The following is a 16,820-nucleotide window of genomic DNA, read 5'->3' as shown; positions in this document are numbered from 1 at the left end:
GCCTCTGGTGGGTGGGAAATTTGGTGTGCAAATGAACATGTTTTTCAACTGTCATTGGGAGATAATGGGATGCAAGGGAGGTATTTATTTTGCAAAGCTAATGTAGGACTATGTAATGCGGGCCCAGAGGCAGGAAGAGTCCACATTGGTATTTGTCGTCGATCATGAGAGACTTTCTTATATGCATTGCAGTTGGAAAGATGTGCTTCTTTCTTTTCTGCTGTAAGATACCTCAACACTACAGATTTTTGGGATGGATGAGCTAGGCCATAATTTGTATTCCTTCTTGATGTCCGCTCAGTGTACTTTGCAGTAGTAGCTGTGTGGGTGTTGTAGACTCAGGAGCCAGTTCTGTTGTGTTGGCTGATTGAACAGTTGTACTACTACTATTATGTGTTGTTGGACTGCTTTTGGAAAAGACTGTGCACTGGTGCACTGGGCGTATCTGAGGCTTGCTTCTGATGAGCAGTGGGTGCACTTATATAGTTTCATCAATACCAGCACCCGCTTGCTTTAATTTTGTGTCTCACTCTCTGTCTTTGGTATTGTCAAAGCAAAGGTGTCCAAATCTTGATCGTGGAAACGGAGATAGAACATTATGTTTGGAATGTTCTTCATTGCCATCTGTTACTGATTGATGACTGGCAAGGCTGGTGCAGAGGCCCACCCATTGTCTGGAATTCTTCAACACAAACAGCTGCATCTGAAGCAGTTGAAAAATGCCCAACAGATGTGTTCCTCTGCAGATTCTTATTCTGCCTTTACCACGTTTGAGTCCTGAGAAAGATTCAAAAATTATATTTTTTTAAATATTTTTTTTGTTTTTTTTTTTTAAATCACTTTTTATTCAGATTTTTACATAGAACACATTAACAGAACATCCATTTTAACCCCACACACCCACCCTCCCAAAACTTCCAACTGGTGCACGAACAACTTCAGTGGATACATAGATTCATAGTGAGCATGTATACAAAAAAGAGCAGCTATGTGCTAGAGGGGCCCAGTGTAGATTGAGTGGCATTGGAGTGGGAAACCGCAGTAGGACTCTTCCCGCATCTCCTCCACACAATCTTATCTGTGCATGTAGGCATCCCCTGGGAGGGAACTGGTATTAAGACAGGGCTGGTTGATGTGGCACTGTTTGAGATAATGGGCACACACTGTCAGCTAACGCGTGGAGCGGGTCTCATAGGCCAAAACAGCTTCCCTTTGGTGTCCACACAGCAAGCTCACATCGGGCCATACTCTGGTGGCTCCATGAGCGGGGGGGACACAAGTGGCGCCAACTCAAAGAGTTGAAGCACAGGTGGTGCCGCAATGATCCTCGTCACCAGGGGGGCAGTCCACATGTCTCCCGTTCCACTGCAGCTCTTTTCCTATTCTCCAGTGGCAGCCTTCTCATCGGTCTGCAAGGCGCCGGGAGCTGGGTGACGTTGCAGAGACCGGCCCTCCGAAAGGGATTCACTGCATCGCAGCACCCGGCCTTGGCGCCAGCTGTTGAGGCCAGATCTGAGCTCAGCAGTGCAGAGAAGGGTCGCAGAAGAGATCGGGTGGTGCCCGGTATAGTTTCGAACACACAGCGGATACAGTCAGCCCTGGTCCGTCACGTTAGAGCAGGATATTTTTAGCATGTATGTAGCCACGGTTTTCGAGCTCTTTCTGGTGGTGGCCATCTTACTGCTGCACAACAGCACCCCCCCGAAAGGTGAAGACATTTAATTTACACTTTCCTTCAATAAGTGCATAAGGGATTTTCAGGGCTTTGGCCTTCTCATCAAGGTACAAAATGAAGTTGAGTTTCTCTTTGACGTTCTCCTCCACCAAGTGAATGCATTTTGAGTTATCAGCAGTTTGGCCTTCTCATTTGCCTACAAAAATTATAGTGTTTTGCATTTCATTGGCCTAATCCTCTGCCTAGAAATATCACATAAGCCTTCTCCTTTAACTACAAAATGTAACTGAGTTTCTCTATGAGCTTCACCTCCACCTAATAAATACATATTCGGTTCTCAGTGATTTGGCCTTCTTTTCTGCCTAAAAAATGCATGTGGGGTTCTTAGTGCTTCGTCCTGCTCCTAGGCTTATGAAATATATATTGGTTTCACAGTGCTTCGGCTTTCTGCTAAGCCTACGAAATGCATGCAGGTTGTCCTGCCCCTCCACCCACAATTCACCCCCACTCACTCTCAAACCATGTGCCCTAGAAATAATTCTAACCTAGTTGCCTATGTCCTTCTCTCTACTTATGTCCTGTTATCGATTTAATTCTACTTTAACCTGACTATACTACAGATCCTTTCACTAAAAAGATTGGGCCAATCCTGCATCTTCAAATGCCAACCATTGACTGTCCCGAGTTTCTGTTTGCCTGTCTTTATATAGGCAGAAAGGGCTAACCCAGTAGACCCTCATATCCGAAACTCAGCGAAATCCCTAAAGCTCGACCTTAGCTAATAAAGCCATGTGCAGCCACCTGTCCAGACCTTAACTCCCTCCTATATGACCACGCCCTCTACTCCCCCCACAGCCAGCCAATGCACTCTGGTAGGAACTCTCTTTTCCTCATCTTTTTCAATAATTCACTCTCCTCCACTGACCTCTCCATTGACCCCTGTCCCTCTGATCACTCTATTCTTTGCCCTGATATATTTACCCCTCCACCCTCACCCGCCTCTCTCGTCTCCAATGTCTAAGAGGAAATTCAGGCAGGACTCTCTCGCCCATTGCCTTGATGATGGGAGGAACTCTCTGCTGTCTCTCTCCCCTGTTCATTCCTCTTCCATTGACCATGCTTTTTCTGACTTTCACCATGCACTCATGTCTTAATTTGATCAATACAATCCTGCACACATATTCACACCTACCCGTCCTTGTATCAAGCCATGAATCACCTTGTTAATTGAGACCCTAAAAACAAAAATGTGCTGTGGCCTACGATGCTGGTGCAAGTAACAGACACCTGCCTTATTTCAAGCTACAAACATTCCTTTGCTGCCTTCACCTCTGCACACCGAAATCTGCCAAATCCTTCTACTTCACAACCGTAATCTCCAAGCTTCGAAATCACCCCGACAAACTTTCATCTACAAGTTTACTCAAACCTCCCAAGCCAATATCCATTGTCTCCTCCCTTTCTGTTGATGACTTTGCTCACTACTTTTCCTCAAAATCTCTAAAATTTGTGACACTCTCACAGCCTTCTCCATACAACCTTACTTCTTTTCACCACCTCTTCTACTCTCGATTACTTCTCCTCTACTTCTCCTGTTAAATTAGCACCCATCCTTCACAGCGCCAAACCAACTCGACCAGTTTGCTCCCAAAATAGTCAAAGTAACAATAGTATCAATTACCTGCCATTAACTCTTTGCGATCTTTAACGCCTCTCTTGGCTAGAATCTTTCCAGCCTCCTTCAAATCGGCAACTGTCCTACCCCCTGAAGAAACTCTCTGCAGCAAAGATTAAATCCAAGCAAACTATTGCCCTGTTTCCCTCCTTCCACATTTATCAAAGGTTCTTGGGTGGGTAGTCATCAGCCGGATCTCTAGGGTAATGGCCACGAAAATCCACTTAGATCTGGGCTCCGAAGTAAACACTACCCCGTAACTGTGCTTGTGCATGTCTCCAACTTTCTCTCTAGTGCTCACCATGCTCTTTTCACTACTCATCCTTCGGGACCTCTCTGTGGCTATCATCACAGTGAACCACTCCTTCTCCCCTTATACTTTCAGGGCCTAAGGTTTTGAAAATCTACTATTACCTGGATTACCTTCAACCTAAATGCTGATATATTAAAATCTCTGGGATGCACAAACCTCGGACCCCACTCATCTCCCTATCAGTGTCCCCCAAGGATCAGCCCTTGGACCTCTGCTCTTCACCCTCTATATCTCTACCATTAGAAGACTTTTTTCACCCTTTGTCTTTTACTATCACCTCTTTGCTATTGAAACTATAATATTTTACATTACAAACTTTCTCACTACAATTTGTCACAGGATAGCTCTCAGCTGCCTCATGCTGAGCTCTTCATAAATGGAAGTCATCTTTCTCTGGGCTTCCAATGCCATTCATTCCCTCCCCTCTCCCCTTCCTACCTGACCTTATTGCTCCCTCACTCAAGGCTTGCAAACTTGGGGTCCTCTTTAATGGAGACCTCCAACTGAATTCATCACTAGCACTACCTCTGCTGTTTGTAGTAATCTCATCAATATTCAGAAAATCAATCAATTTCTTACTAACCAATCTATGAAAACACTAATCTCCAACCTCATGCTCAGCAAACTTGACTACCCAAATCCTCCCCCACTTCCACCTACTGACAATATGCTGGTTAGCTCTGCATGCAACAAACATTCGAAAGAACGTCCTCTGATCGAATTTTGTTTACTCACCATCTCGTTCCCTCCTCGCCTCCGCTACACTCATCCTCACTGTCCCATGCCACCCTGTTAATCTCCTCATTTCCACTATCTTTTCCAACTTGCCTCACTCCACTGCATTTCGCTGCCCATCACAATCAAAACTAGCCCAACTGTGGATTTCTTACAAGCTTGGCTTAAACCTCACTTACTTGATACAAAGGAAATCCCCCTGGCCGCCCCAATCCTAGCTACCTGGACCTTCCACTCCCTCCAGTGGTGCATCATAATTCAATTTTGCATATTTATACACTACTCTGATTTCTGGATGTTTCCGCCACTTCTGAAGTGGGCTTGGCTGTCATATACATCCATCTGGAACTGCAGAAGAAACAACTCGATTTGCAGGCCAAGGCATGGATGAAAAGAGGCTTTACAGAATGTTCTTGTGTCCTACAGTACTGGTCGGCTAACTTTCACAAGAAGGAGATCCCAAATAGAAAGAATATTTGAAGGTTTTTCCACCAGTGGGGGCCCTTGCCATGCAAACCCCTTAAACATTTGTCAATGCAAATACCAGTGCTCAATGGGTATGGGCAGCACTACGCACTCCTGTCAAATAGGCTGTATGATGACCCCAACAGCCAATGAGCTGTGAAAGCCAGCTTGTTGGAAGACTAAGCAATGTTCATATTACAAACGCATGCCAAGGGGAGCCTGCGCTCTTTCAGGAATTATGTACAAGTGTACACAGCTCTAAATGAAACAATGTTATCCCATTTCCCACCTTAGAGACAACAGAGGTAGTTAGCTAAAATCAACAGCTTACAGTAAAACACTCATTAAATCAATACTGTCATTGTCACACATTCAGAAATGTATTAATAACAATGGTTAATCTAATACATATTTAATTAAATAAAAAACGAGAGTGCAATCACTATCGCTAATAGTAGTAAAGACTAAAACACTGTCTAAAAAACAGACAACATAGTCGTGACATATGGGCCTAAATAGAGTTAGGTAACTTGTATCTACTTAACGTTAGAAAAATAGTTTGAGTGTTGTGAGGGAAGTTCCCCTCTCTAGACAAGAAATTACTAGATAGATGAATAACATACTCAAAGAATAGGAGCTTTGATTGGTGTAAGACGGCTAATGCCCCTACAACACTCAAACAATTTTTCTAACGTTAAGTAGATACACATTGCCTAACTCTATTTAGGCCCATATGTCACGACTATATTGTCTGGTTTTTAGACAGTGTTTTAGTCAGTGTTTTTAGAGAGTGTTTTACTGTAGACTGTTGATATTGGCTAACTACCTCTGTTGTCTCTAAGGTTCACTTCCCCGGTAAAAGGTAGAGCTACTACTTGAGTAGTACCATTGGGATTCCCCGTTTTTTTTAAATCCCATTTCCCACCATCATCAAAATAATATGATTTTTCTATTATGGGGCTCATTTTCAAGTTCCAGGTAAATTGGCGTTGGGAGCCATGTGCCGAGCAACAGGCGTTGTTCACACTTGTCTTTTCCCCTGCTCATTTTCACTCTGGAGCATGAAGCGGGCAGGCTCCCAAGGCATCCCGTCCATTTGAGCCAGCATGAAACTGCACACTGGCAGAAATTAAGGGGTATGTGTGTGGAAGAGAGGAAGGGACTCAGTGGAGACGCAATTTGCTCTCCGCCCCTCCTGTTCACCATGAAAATGAATGAAAATCGGGCGAGACGTTAATGGAAGGCGTAAAAGACGCCTTCCATTAACCTTAGACGCCAATGAAAATGTGCTTTTGCGTGTGTTCAGACTCTTTTCTGATGCTTTTATTTACAGAGGGTTTCTTTAGTGAATTTAGTAAAAGAAATCTTAGTAAAAAGGTTCTCCTAGTTCGTTTTAATAAGCCGATCTTAGTTTTCACGCACTTTATTTACATTCTACTTGTAAATGGACGAACATGTCCTTTACAGGACCCCCGCGTGCCGCACATGTCAATTGTCTGGTATTTATGTGTTCAATGGCTCAAATACAAAGCATGTTTATTGCTAGCTCATCAGACCTTTCTTTGTGGTTCCAGCTGGCGATAACGGAGCTCGCTGCCACGGAAAGATCCATAGACTGTCAAAACAGAGGCACCGGATCTGGTTAGCATGCGCTCCCCTTCTCACTCTAGGCTTCAGGCATTCTGGGTCCCTTACAAATACCCCATCACTCTCGATGGATTGATTAACCTGCAGTGGCACAATATCATTGCGAAAGTGCTACCTGTAAGGGAGCAAGATAAGGTTTTAAGTTTTATCATTCAAGGGGCTTCATGTATCATTTTCGTGCCCTTTGCTGGGAAGCGGCCCTGTTTGTTCTACCTTTACCTGCGCTGCTTGATAAAGATGCATTGGCCTTCAGTCAGTGCAAGCTGCGCCAGGTATTGATGGGCTGAGAGAGGCAGGTTAACACGTGATTGCTTGACACTGATTATTAGGGCTATTCTGAGAGTGTGATACAACCTCGGGTTGTTTGTTTGGTTGCTCAGAACATGTAACAGCGAGGGACGAGACAAGGGATTGACGTGAATGTTTTTAAAATGTATTAGGGAGATTTCTTAATGTCTCACCTATTGTTATGAGTCCACAGCTTCAGGTGTGTATGTACAATAACAATTATATGGCGCCAATCGGATCTCGATGGTGCCACGAAACCACATGGACGTATATCAGTTATTGAGGTAGCGTAGTGCCGGGAAACAGAGCAAAACTGAAGATGAGATAACATCCTAGTGTTTTGGTTGGTTTAATGACGCTCTGTCACCTCAGCCATTGGTTATACGTCCTCAGAACAGTTTTAGCCAGCATACTCTTGACACATAAAGGGTACTATTTCCGGTTACAGGAGTACACGGTCACTAGAACATGCTGGATAATAAAGACTTGTTCTATATCTAGGCGTGTGCCACTAGAGCTGCATGGCAGATGGTTCAGCCAAGAGGCCAGGTCCTCAGACAAGATGAAGTGTCTTATGCCCGTCTCTTTACCCTCTGCTGGAGTGGGTCTGGTGAGTGTTCCTTGCCAGATCACACCTCTTCTGTACAAGGTAAGGGGCAGTCTGCCAAAGAGACAGGTGTTATGCCGGCATTCCATGTTCCTATAACAAAACAAATCTAGTCCCTGCCACTGGGAGGGAAGGAGCATTTATCGGCCTGTTTATTGATGTCTTAAATGGCTGTTCATTGACAGTATGTGGGACCCCTATGTTTTTGAGGGCCGGCTGTAGAAGTTCCAGGTAAGGCGGGCGTCAGACATTTTGCAGAGCAAACACAGCATCTTCCCCATTTTATACCCCCATTGGTGGTCACGAAAGATCAAAAGTTGGGAAAACAGGCAAACACACTCAATGCTTTCACATTCAGAGAGGGACCAACAATGCATCATGGAAAAGACACAGACTCGATTCAAGGCATGCACTATTGCTACAAGTGTATCCTCTCGTGGATGTTTCGGTTTTATGGCCTCCGTAGTAAGTATCTATACTCCCCTACTAGGGAGATGGCAAATTGCCTTAGATGCTCTTCTGCTTCTAAGAACTGGGCAAGGGAACGGAAGAAAAATGGAAACACCTTGAGATGCTTCACAACCGAGAAGTCTTTTCATCCTGCTCCCTCCTCCTGGCAACCCCTCCTGCTGTGCCGTGAAGCTTGAATATGGTTGTACAGCTCGAAGGATCAGTCCTGGTAAGGAAGCAATCACAGAATGATGCCTAAGCAAAACACTGGAGAATTAATGAACAGGATGAGGGTGCGGAGAACCTGAGGAAGGAGAAACAGGTCATGAGGGTGTTCATAGTGAGGTTATGACGCTGATCATTTCCTATGCCTGCATGCATCTGAGAACTGATGATCCAGACCACCTTTCTACAACTTAAGGGGTAAGGATTTTATTTTAATGATTTTCATGATGAGTTTCCTGGTATTACAGAAAGTTAAAGACATGCTTGCAAGGGAATGGAAGGAAGTGGATAACACCGGGGTTATGAGCTTCCCTATCCACTTTTATTCTCTGCAGAGGTATAACAATACATCCACTATGAAGGTCAGCATATTGATTCATACTTTTTATGTAAGTTCATATGGGCATCCAAGTATTAAGCTACTTCATATTTGGTTGATAGGGTAGGTGAAGTTCCTTTTTATTTTTGTAATATACAATTAGTACTCCAGGATATTTCAGCCTTATGGGCATCTGCTTTCAATAATCCAGAATCCAGGGTGAGAATGCTGATGATGAAGATCCAGGTTGATGATCATGATAGTGAATTTATAAAGTGCTCGTTCTCCGAAAGGCATCATGACGCTAATGCAAGAACCACCACCAACAGAGTACAAACCCAAATCAAGATCCTTATTGGAATGATAGGTTTTCAAATATCTACAAAAAGAAAGTTGATCAGAGGTACCCTGAATATGAAGCAGTAGCAAATTCCACAATTCAGCAGCGGCCACTGAAAATGCGCACCCTCCAAAACGAGAGAAGCACACCCATGGTACCGGGATCCAACATGACTCAGAGACCTTAAAGATCGATTGGGGACATGGGGGTAGAACCTATCCCTTAAGTATTCGGGATCAAGCCCATAGGTTCATTCATTATAAACTACTGCGTTTGACATTATCACGTTCTGTGCCCTGATTTGACTGTACAAGCAGGACTCCAATAATCACATGATACTTCAAAGTTGGTGTCACCCGAAAAGTGTCCATCTTCACTTTCCATGCTAGTGCCAAACATTGCTTGGTTTGAATTCAGGTTTAGGATGATCACACACTTGCTATGCCTGCCAGACACAGGGCATCATCCATCCCTTGGAGAGCCTCAATGTGACCTTCTCTTTGTGGCCTTTGGTAATATGAAGAGGTCAATGTTAGGGTAGTTAGTCCGGGCTATTCAGGAGAAGACGCCAATATGACATCTACAGTCAATAGTCTCATGTTTGGCTTGTTCTGAACATTCCAAGGAACATGGAGAGATGTACATTATGAACTCTAGGTTCTGGATATGGTGCACCTGGGTTATGTTATAGAATGTATGCATAACCCAGAAATGTTAGTTTGCAGTGAAGCTATAGTCCTCAAGTAACAAAGAAAATCCGGACTCTCATTCAAAATCTTGCCCAAAAAATAAATGTTTCTTGTCCCCATTCAATGGAAGGGAACCTTTTTTACATTATAATTATTTTGTGGCATGAAGCTCACTGGAGCGTTCCCGACAGTGTTGTACCTCTTAGAGGTTTAACAATGCAAAACTTTCAGGTTGAATTCATTCCAAATGATCCCAGCAGCGTTGCCCAAAGGAAAGTTTATAGGGTTGTTGGGACACAAGTCCAATGCCCCAAACGTGAGAGAAAGTGCAAGTTAAGGAAATCTCTCTAACATGAGACATGAACCAAACAGCGGGCCAGTCACCTTACTGTTTCGCAAGACATATAAGGACTATATAAAGCTGACAAAGGGCTAGAAGAATTTCTGAGAACATCCAATGAAGATATACAGATTAGATACTTAAAACATCTAACATTGAGAGTGCAAATTGTGTACAGTAAAATAGGAGGCAACTTACATATAGAAGCTCAGTAGAAATAGAGTACACTTACAAGTAACAGAAGGAGGCACTTGGGACATCTTGTGGTGGAAATCCTATGCATAAAAATATACTAGACAACAGTCACAGAAATAGCAGGAAACATATAGAAATTCATATTGGTCAGGTAACATGAAGTAGATGGTGTTTGTGCCAACCTAAAATAAAAATGCATTCTTAGAAGCAGACCTTCACAGTAATCAGAAAAACTAGGCCACAGAGAAACATTCACATTGTCAGTGTTAAGATACAGTTAATTTTTGCTTGTCTCAGACACTGCAAAAGACAAGGTCAGACTCCATGAGGTAAGAGGCGAAAAGCGGTGCAGAGAATGGCTAGGAGCAGAGAGTGCAGCAGGCTCCCAAGCCTCGAAAGAGTGAAACATATAACAAATAATGGTCTCACACATCACTTTAAAACTAACATAAGAGACGCCACAGCTTGGTGAGAATGAGGTGATGTGGTGAGATGTGCACTAGTCAAAGCTGATCAGGTAGAAGACACGCACTGCCCCCCCGGTGTAAAACATCCATCTAGGAATGAAATTACGAGTACCAAGCAACATGGATACTTCAACTAAGATTATATGATATGATTGGTTATTTATAACGTGCTTAATACCCAGCGATTTCTAAGTGGGGACCCAGGGATTGAACCTGTGTTGCTCTGTGTCATCTTGTTTCCAAGGCGAGCACGTTGCACCTGAGCTATCCTCCAGAGACCCCTGAGCTATCCTCCCAAGAAATAAGTATTCATGACCATAGAAATAATGGGATTCTTAATCAAGCTAGATAATATAATGGGGATGCATTAAATATTCTGATACCTCGTCAAACCACATATGTTCACAAACAGTTAGGACCACTCACATCCACCCACCCACACATACATGCACAGTTTTGATTTGCACATGGTCTTGAATCAAAGGGCCAATAAGAGCCATATGATATCATGTAGTCCCATCATGGGAAATGGAAACAAATGTACCAAAAGGTAAAACATGTTTCCAACAAGAAGTCACAATAATAACTGTCAGTTTAACAGTCACAAGGATGAGAACGATCAGGTGGTGCCAACCGTTGGGTCCCATGAGAACATGATGAGGGATTCTTTTTTGTTGCCACACTGTCTACACCTTCCGAAGTGATTGGTCAATTAAAGTGAAAGAAACCCACCCAAGAACACTCGAGTTGGGTATGTTACAAAATGTGATAACGTCAATTGTCCAATTAGAAATGGAGTTGCTGGATAACCCCATTATTAGATCATAGTCAATAGTAAGTCATTAGTATGGGAACAAGGAATAGGCTAGGCCAATAGGGCTAGGTATGATATGATATGATTTAGGTCATTTATAACGCGCCTGTACACATGTGTTTACAGGCGTGACAAGACAAGGGAAGGTGCAGAGGTAAGACAAGACAAACAACCTTACTAGGCCTCGTGTCATTTAGATCATGCAAGTATGGTAGAGCAAGGCGCAGGGGAAGGGGATCGGAGAAGTGCAAGGGAGAGGGAGAGGGAAAGGGAAAGGGCGGTCAGGGCAGCATTTCTCTGAGAAAGTGCAGACAGGGCAGCACAGCTATGGGCAAGTGCAAGGAGGCAGGAGACTGTAGAGCTTACAGTTACAGCCTCTAGTGCACGAAAGACCAGGGGGCAGTGCAGGGGAGACTGGTCATAGAGGAGCCTGGTACCCAGTGAGACTCTGAGGGTATCCAAGCAACTAATCAGTCTGGCAGATAGATTAGCAGAGGAGGGAGAGCGAGAAAGCAGAGGAGAATAAGAAAGTCTTGATCTGCATCTAGAACTTCGGGTGGTCTGGCTCAAGTTAGAGAGATGCAGGTAAGCCGTTCCATAGAGAGGCACCTGCACAGGAAAGGGATCTGCACTCTACTCTGTACCTGGAGAAGTTTCTGACCTTCACAGAGTTGGAGGCAGCAGAGCAAAGGGCTCGAGAAGGAAGGTATTTAGAAAGACAGCGTTGGATGTAGTGCAGGCCCTGTATCCAGAAAGCATTGTGGTTGATGCAGATGGTCTTGAACTTGATCCCTGCAGACACTGGTAGCCAGTGGAGAGATTTCAGGGCTGGAGAGATACAATCCCTGGGCTTGAAGCCAAGGATACATCTAAAAGTCTTGTTCTGGATTATTTGCATAGGGTGGAGAGTAGAGGAAGGCAGATTGAGAAAGAGGCTGTTACAGTAGTCCAACCTAGAGAGAACCAGGGCTCTGGATACAATGAGCTTCTGGGGGAAAGTGAGAAAAGGAAGAGTACATTTGAGGAGGTGCAGCTGGTAATGGGCCTTCATGGAAATGTCTGTGTTGTGAGGAGAGAAGGAGAGAGTGGGTTTGAAGATGATCCCAACTTTTTTTACCTCAAAGGAAGAGGGCCCAAGGAAGGCAGCCAGAGTGAGAGAGGGAAAGTGGGAGCAGGGGTCCCGATGAGAAGGATCTCCATTTTACTGGCATTAAGGCAGAGATCATTAGAGGCACACCACTCCTGAATCGCAGATAGACAGTCAGGAATGCGCAAGGGGCTGTTGGGATCCTGAAAGAGAGCTGCGTGTGATCCACATAACACTGCAAGTTAGAGCAGAAGGTAGAGATTAGGTGGGCCAAATGGGCCATATAGAGACTGAAGAGCCAGGGTGAGAGGTTGGTGCCCTGGGGAACACCACACGTAGAGAGAGCAAGGTGGTGGAGAGAAAGGACCCAAATTGGACCTGGGAGGGTCAGTCCAGGAGGAAAATTGTCAACCACTCCAGGGCTTGATCTGTGATGCCCAGGTTCTGACAGAGTCGAATGATCAGGATGGTGTGATTGTGTCGAATGCAGAGGAAAGGTCAAGGAGGATGAGGACAGAAGGGATGCTGGAGTCGAGATTGGAGAGCAAATCTTCATGGGTGTTCAGGAGAGCAGTTTCCGTGCCTCTGGCTGCTCTGAAGCCAGTCTGACGATCATGAAGACAACCAACAGTTTCGGTGTGAAGAGTAAGCTGGGAGATGGCCAGTTTTTCCAGAAGTTTGCCCAGGAAAATGTACTGTGCGCAACAGATGTCGTGAGAAAAACTACTAAGTTTGGTGAAAAAGAGCAACAAGGCAGGTTCTTCGATGGACTGCTGCCAACCAGACATCTATAAATCTATCCTTGCAGAGGACACACCAGAGGAATAGTACCTAAACCTCTTCAATCAATCCCTTTCAACAGGGAAAGTACCAAGAGCTTTCAAAACCGCCTACATCCAACATCTACTCAAGGACACAACTGGTGATGTGGAAGACCTCTCAAACTACAGACCAATCTCGGGCAATCCTTACCCGGAAAAAATACTAGAGACCTACATTTACTAACAACTACTAGAGTACATTGAAAATAACCAACTACTGGACCAGGCGCAAGTACGATTGAGACCACTGAGAGGAACTGAAACAGCAGCAGTCTCAATTTGGGATGACCTAAAGATGAACACAGATTCGAACATCATCATATCAGCACTGATATTACTATATCCCTCAGCTTCCTTCAACACAGTCAACCACAACATCCTAATAAAAAGAATCAAATAAATAGGGCTCTCTGACACCGCTATGCTCTGGATCAAATCATTTCTTGTGGAAAGGACAGAAACAATCTGGTTAAAGCATTTCAAATTCACGCAACAGGATTCCTCCTGGTGAGTACCACAAGGCTCCTCACTATTCCCTCTTCTATTCAACATCTACATAAAAACCCTAATCCACCTCATCAAAAGGCACGGATTAACATGCTACAACTACGTAGACAATATACAAATCATATTCACATTTAGGGACATACAATAAGAGAACGCACCCAAGGAGCTCTACCAATGGATGAACGTTAACGAACTCAAAATCAATCCTGACAAAAAATGAAATCATGATTACACTGGAAGACAGAGGGAATGACCAGCACATACCATGGCCAATAGAGCTGGGAAACCAACGGACACCATCAAAAGCCGTAAAAACCTTGGAATCCTCATTGACAATGAGTTAACACTTGAACACCAAGTGAATGCAATAATCCAGAAATCCAGAAATGCTTCTTCCTCCTACAAACAATAGAAAAGATCCTACCACCGCTCAAGATGCTATTGGATGCTACATCGACTCCCGGTTCCGGTCAAAAAGAGAATCTCCTTCAAAGATCTGTGGATAATACATAGAGCAATACACGGTCAGGGAGCCGACTTTATCCAAAATAAATTCTCCAGCTACAAATCAGCTAGAATCCTGAGATCCTGCAACAACATCTGTATTGAGCCCAAATGGTACCAGAAGAAAAAAACTGGGCGGCTCAGCATTCTACTGCTTAGCTTTGAATCTATGGAACTCCATTCCCAGGGAAATTCAAACCAGGCAGGACCATAGAAAATTCAGCCTATTGCTGAAAACCTGGCTCTTCATCTCCGAGCACAGAGAAGCAGACTGAACGATGTCCGCACAACTCCCGATCAAAGAAGCACAGGAAATAGAGAAGCAGCCAGGAAAACTAGGGTGAGAGATAGGACAGGAAAGAGAAGCATCCAGCCCCCCACCCACCTCCCCGCCCAACATAGAGCCCCAGAAAAGAGAGGGTAATATACCAGCAATTCTAGCGGCAGAGAAGTAGGCCAAAGAAAACCCAAGGATGGAAATGGGAAAGGGAGGATCACCCCCAGGCATGCCACGAATAAATGCAACAGGAGGGAACTGGACCCAACATTAACTATGCCCCTACTAGAACTATACCCCCAAGGGAATCCAGGTAAAGAACGGCCCGCCAATCACTCTCTGAGCTAGGAATGGGCATCTAATCCAAAATAGGAACTGCACTCTGAATTCAGGCAACAGACAGAGTAGCAAAGTAGCGCAAGAACCCTTCACCGAGAGGCAACTTTATCAATACAACTCAAAAGACCACATGGATGAAGGCAAGATACAACTAATAAACCGGAAAAACTGAAGAAGATCAGCCACGGCCACTAACAACCCAAACTGTTACTAACAATCAACAATCCGCATACACCTTTCACATACTGCACTAAAACAACCAGAACTCCTTAGCGCAGCAAACAGCAAACACTTCACAACACTGCAACAAGACATAGCACATACAACCTAGCACAAGATCACATGACGTCCGCCTCCCGAGTCTCGCTCCCAAGCTCATTGAACAGTACATCCGAACTGAAGCTGGAAGCAGCATATCGCAGCTCCACTGCTCTTTCTCTGGCTCCTCCCACTAGCCAACCCCCCTTTCTTTTTTTTCTCACAGAACCGCCAGTGCTCCGAGACACTGGCCCTCATTACGACCCTGGCGGAAAGCGAAAAACGATGGCGGAAATGCAACACCGCCATCGAATAGCGCTCGGTGCGACTATGACCCGTCACCGTAAAGTACGATGCCATTAGCGACACCGTAGTGAACGCCAACGCTAACTGCACCAAGTACGCGCACGCGCCATGCCAAACCGTAATTAGCACCATGGCGCAAGGGTACGCGAATTCCGACCCTAGCGGACATGTACCTAACGCCATCAAGCACGGCGGAAAGTACCATTCCGCCATGGTGAGAAGTACGGCATCGCGAATCAACCGTAAACGGCCCCACTGAGTGCCTGTACACCGCTCCCTGGCCACATAGTACAACTCCCCGTAGGTGCAACGAAGTCACAATGCAACCAGTGAAATGTACAAGTCACCCATGCATGCCAACGAACAAAAGAATCACAAGAGGGGCCAATGGGAGCTGCAGGGCACAGATGGCACGAATACAGAAGCTATACCAATGGACATGACCTCAGTCTCCCACCAAGAAACGCACGCAAACACAGGCAGCATAATTCCGATAATCACATCATTCCACCAATCCACCTGGCTGACCGGCATCTGTTACACAAAACCTAATCCCCCGCCCCTGAGCATGACATCATCCAAACAGTCATATTGGCAGCCCTCACCCCTGACCTCACTGGGCTTCGTAGGCAAACGCGCCCAGCACAGTACCACGCAACTATACTCCGAAGCTGGAACCCAATGCAGATCTCCTCACAATACATCGCTCCCCAAATAGGAATATGCCACATCACTTGCAAAGAAGAACGCTACACGGCCCATATCAGAATAGAAATTTAATGCACAACAGATTCACCAAGCCCATACAGCCATTAGGCCATGAACTCCAAAACACATTTCACCATTGTGGGCTGCATCCGCAAGAAATGACCAGCTACTTCCTGTGTGATGCCCTGTTCCCTCATGGTACACAGGGGCTACATTCCGTACGAAAAGGCAACATGGAAACGCCTAGAACCACAGGGCCGTCCCAATAGGGAGGCACTAGTCCAGCTGAAAGGCCGAAATGTTGCTCCGAGCCACTAGTACTGCGTAAGGGCATGTGGCCCATTGGCGATCGTCCCATAAGATCGTAATGCTGCTCCACTGATTAACACGAAGCAGCAGGTGTCGGGAGTAAAAGCCATCTGCAGGAGTGGCATACAGATGGCAGTGGCAAAAGGGGAGTGGATACCTGTCAACCAAAAGAAAAGAAAAAGAATAGAATGGCCATCAGAACTACATCCGAACAACTCACCTCAATGATCACACTAAATCCACAGCCATATGCATGCAAGCCCACTCGAAAGGATCATCACCACCCCAAAACCACTTGCGACTCATAACTATCCATATCGAGGTGAAAACACCATCACAAACGAGTGTACCTGTGCATGCGTCTGTGAAAACAGAATCCATCAGATGGGATTGGTAACGTGCATGGACACAAGTGTCTGAAGGCGCGTCGAGACAGGGAGGGCTCAACAAGGCCAGATAG

This window comes from Ambystoma mexicanum, chromosome 2q (genome assembly GCF_040938575.1).
Source record: "Ambystoma mexicanum isolate Mex_15411 chromosome 2q, UKY_AmexF1_1, whole genome shotgun sequence".
Taxonomy (NCBI): domain Eukaryota; kingdom Metazoa; phylum Chordata; class Amphibia; order Caudata; family Ambystomatidae; genus Ambystoma; species Ambystoma mexicanum.
The sequence above is the reverse complement of the archived record's forward strand: the minus strand, read 5'-3'. Positions refer to the sequence as shown.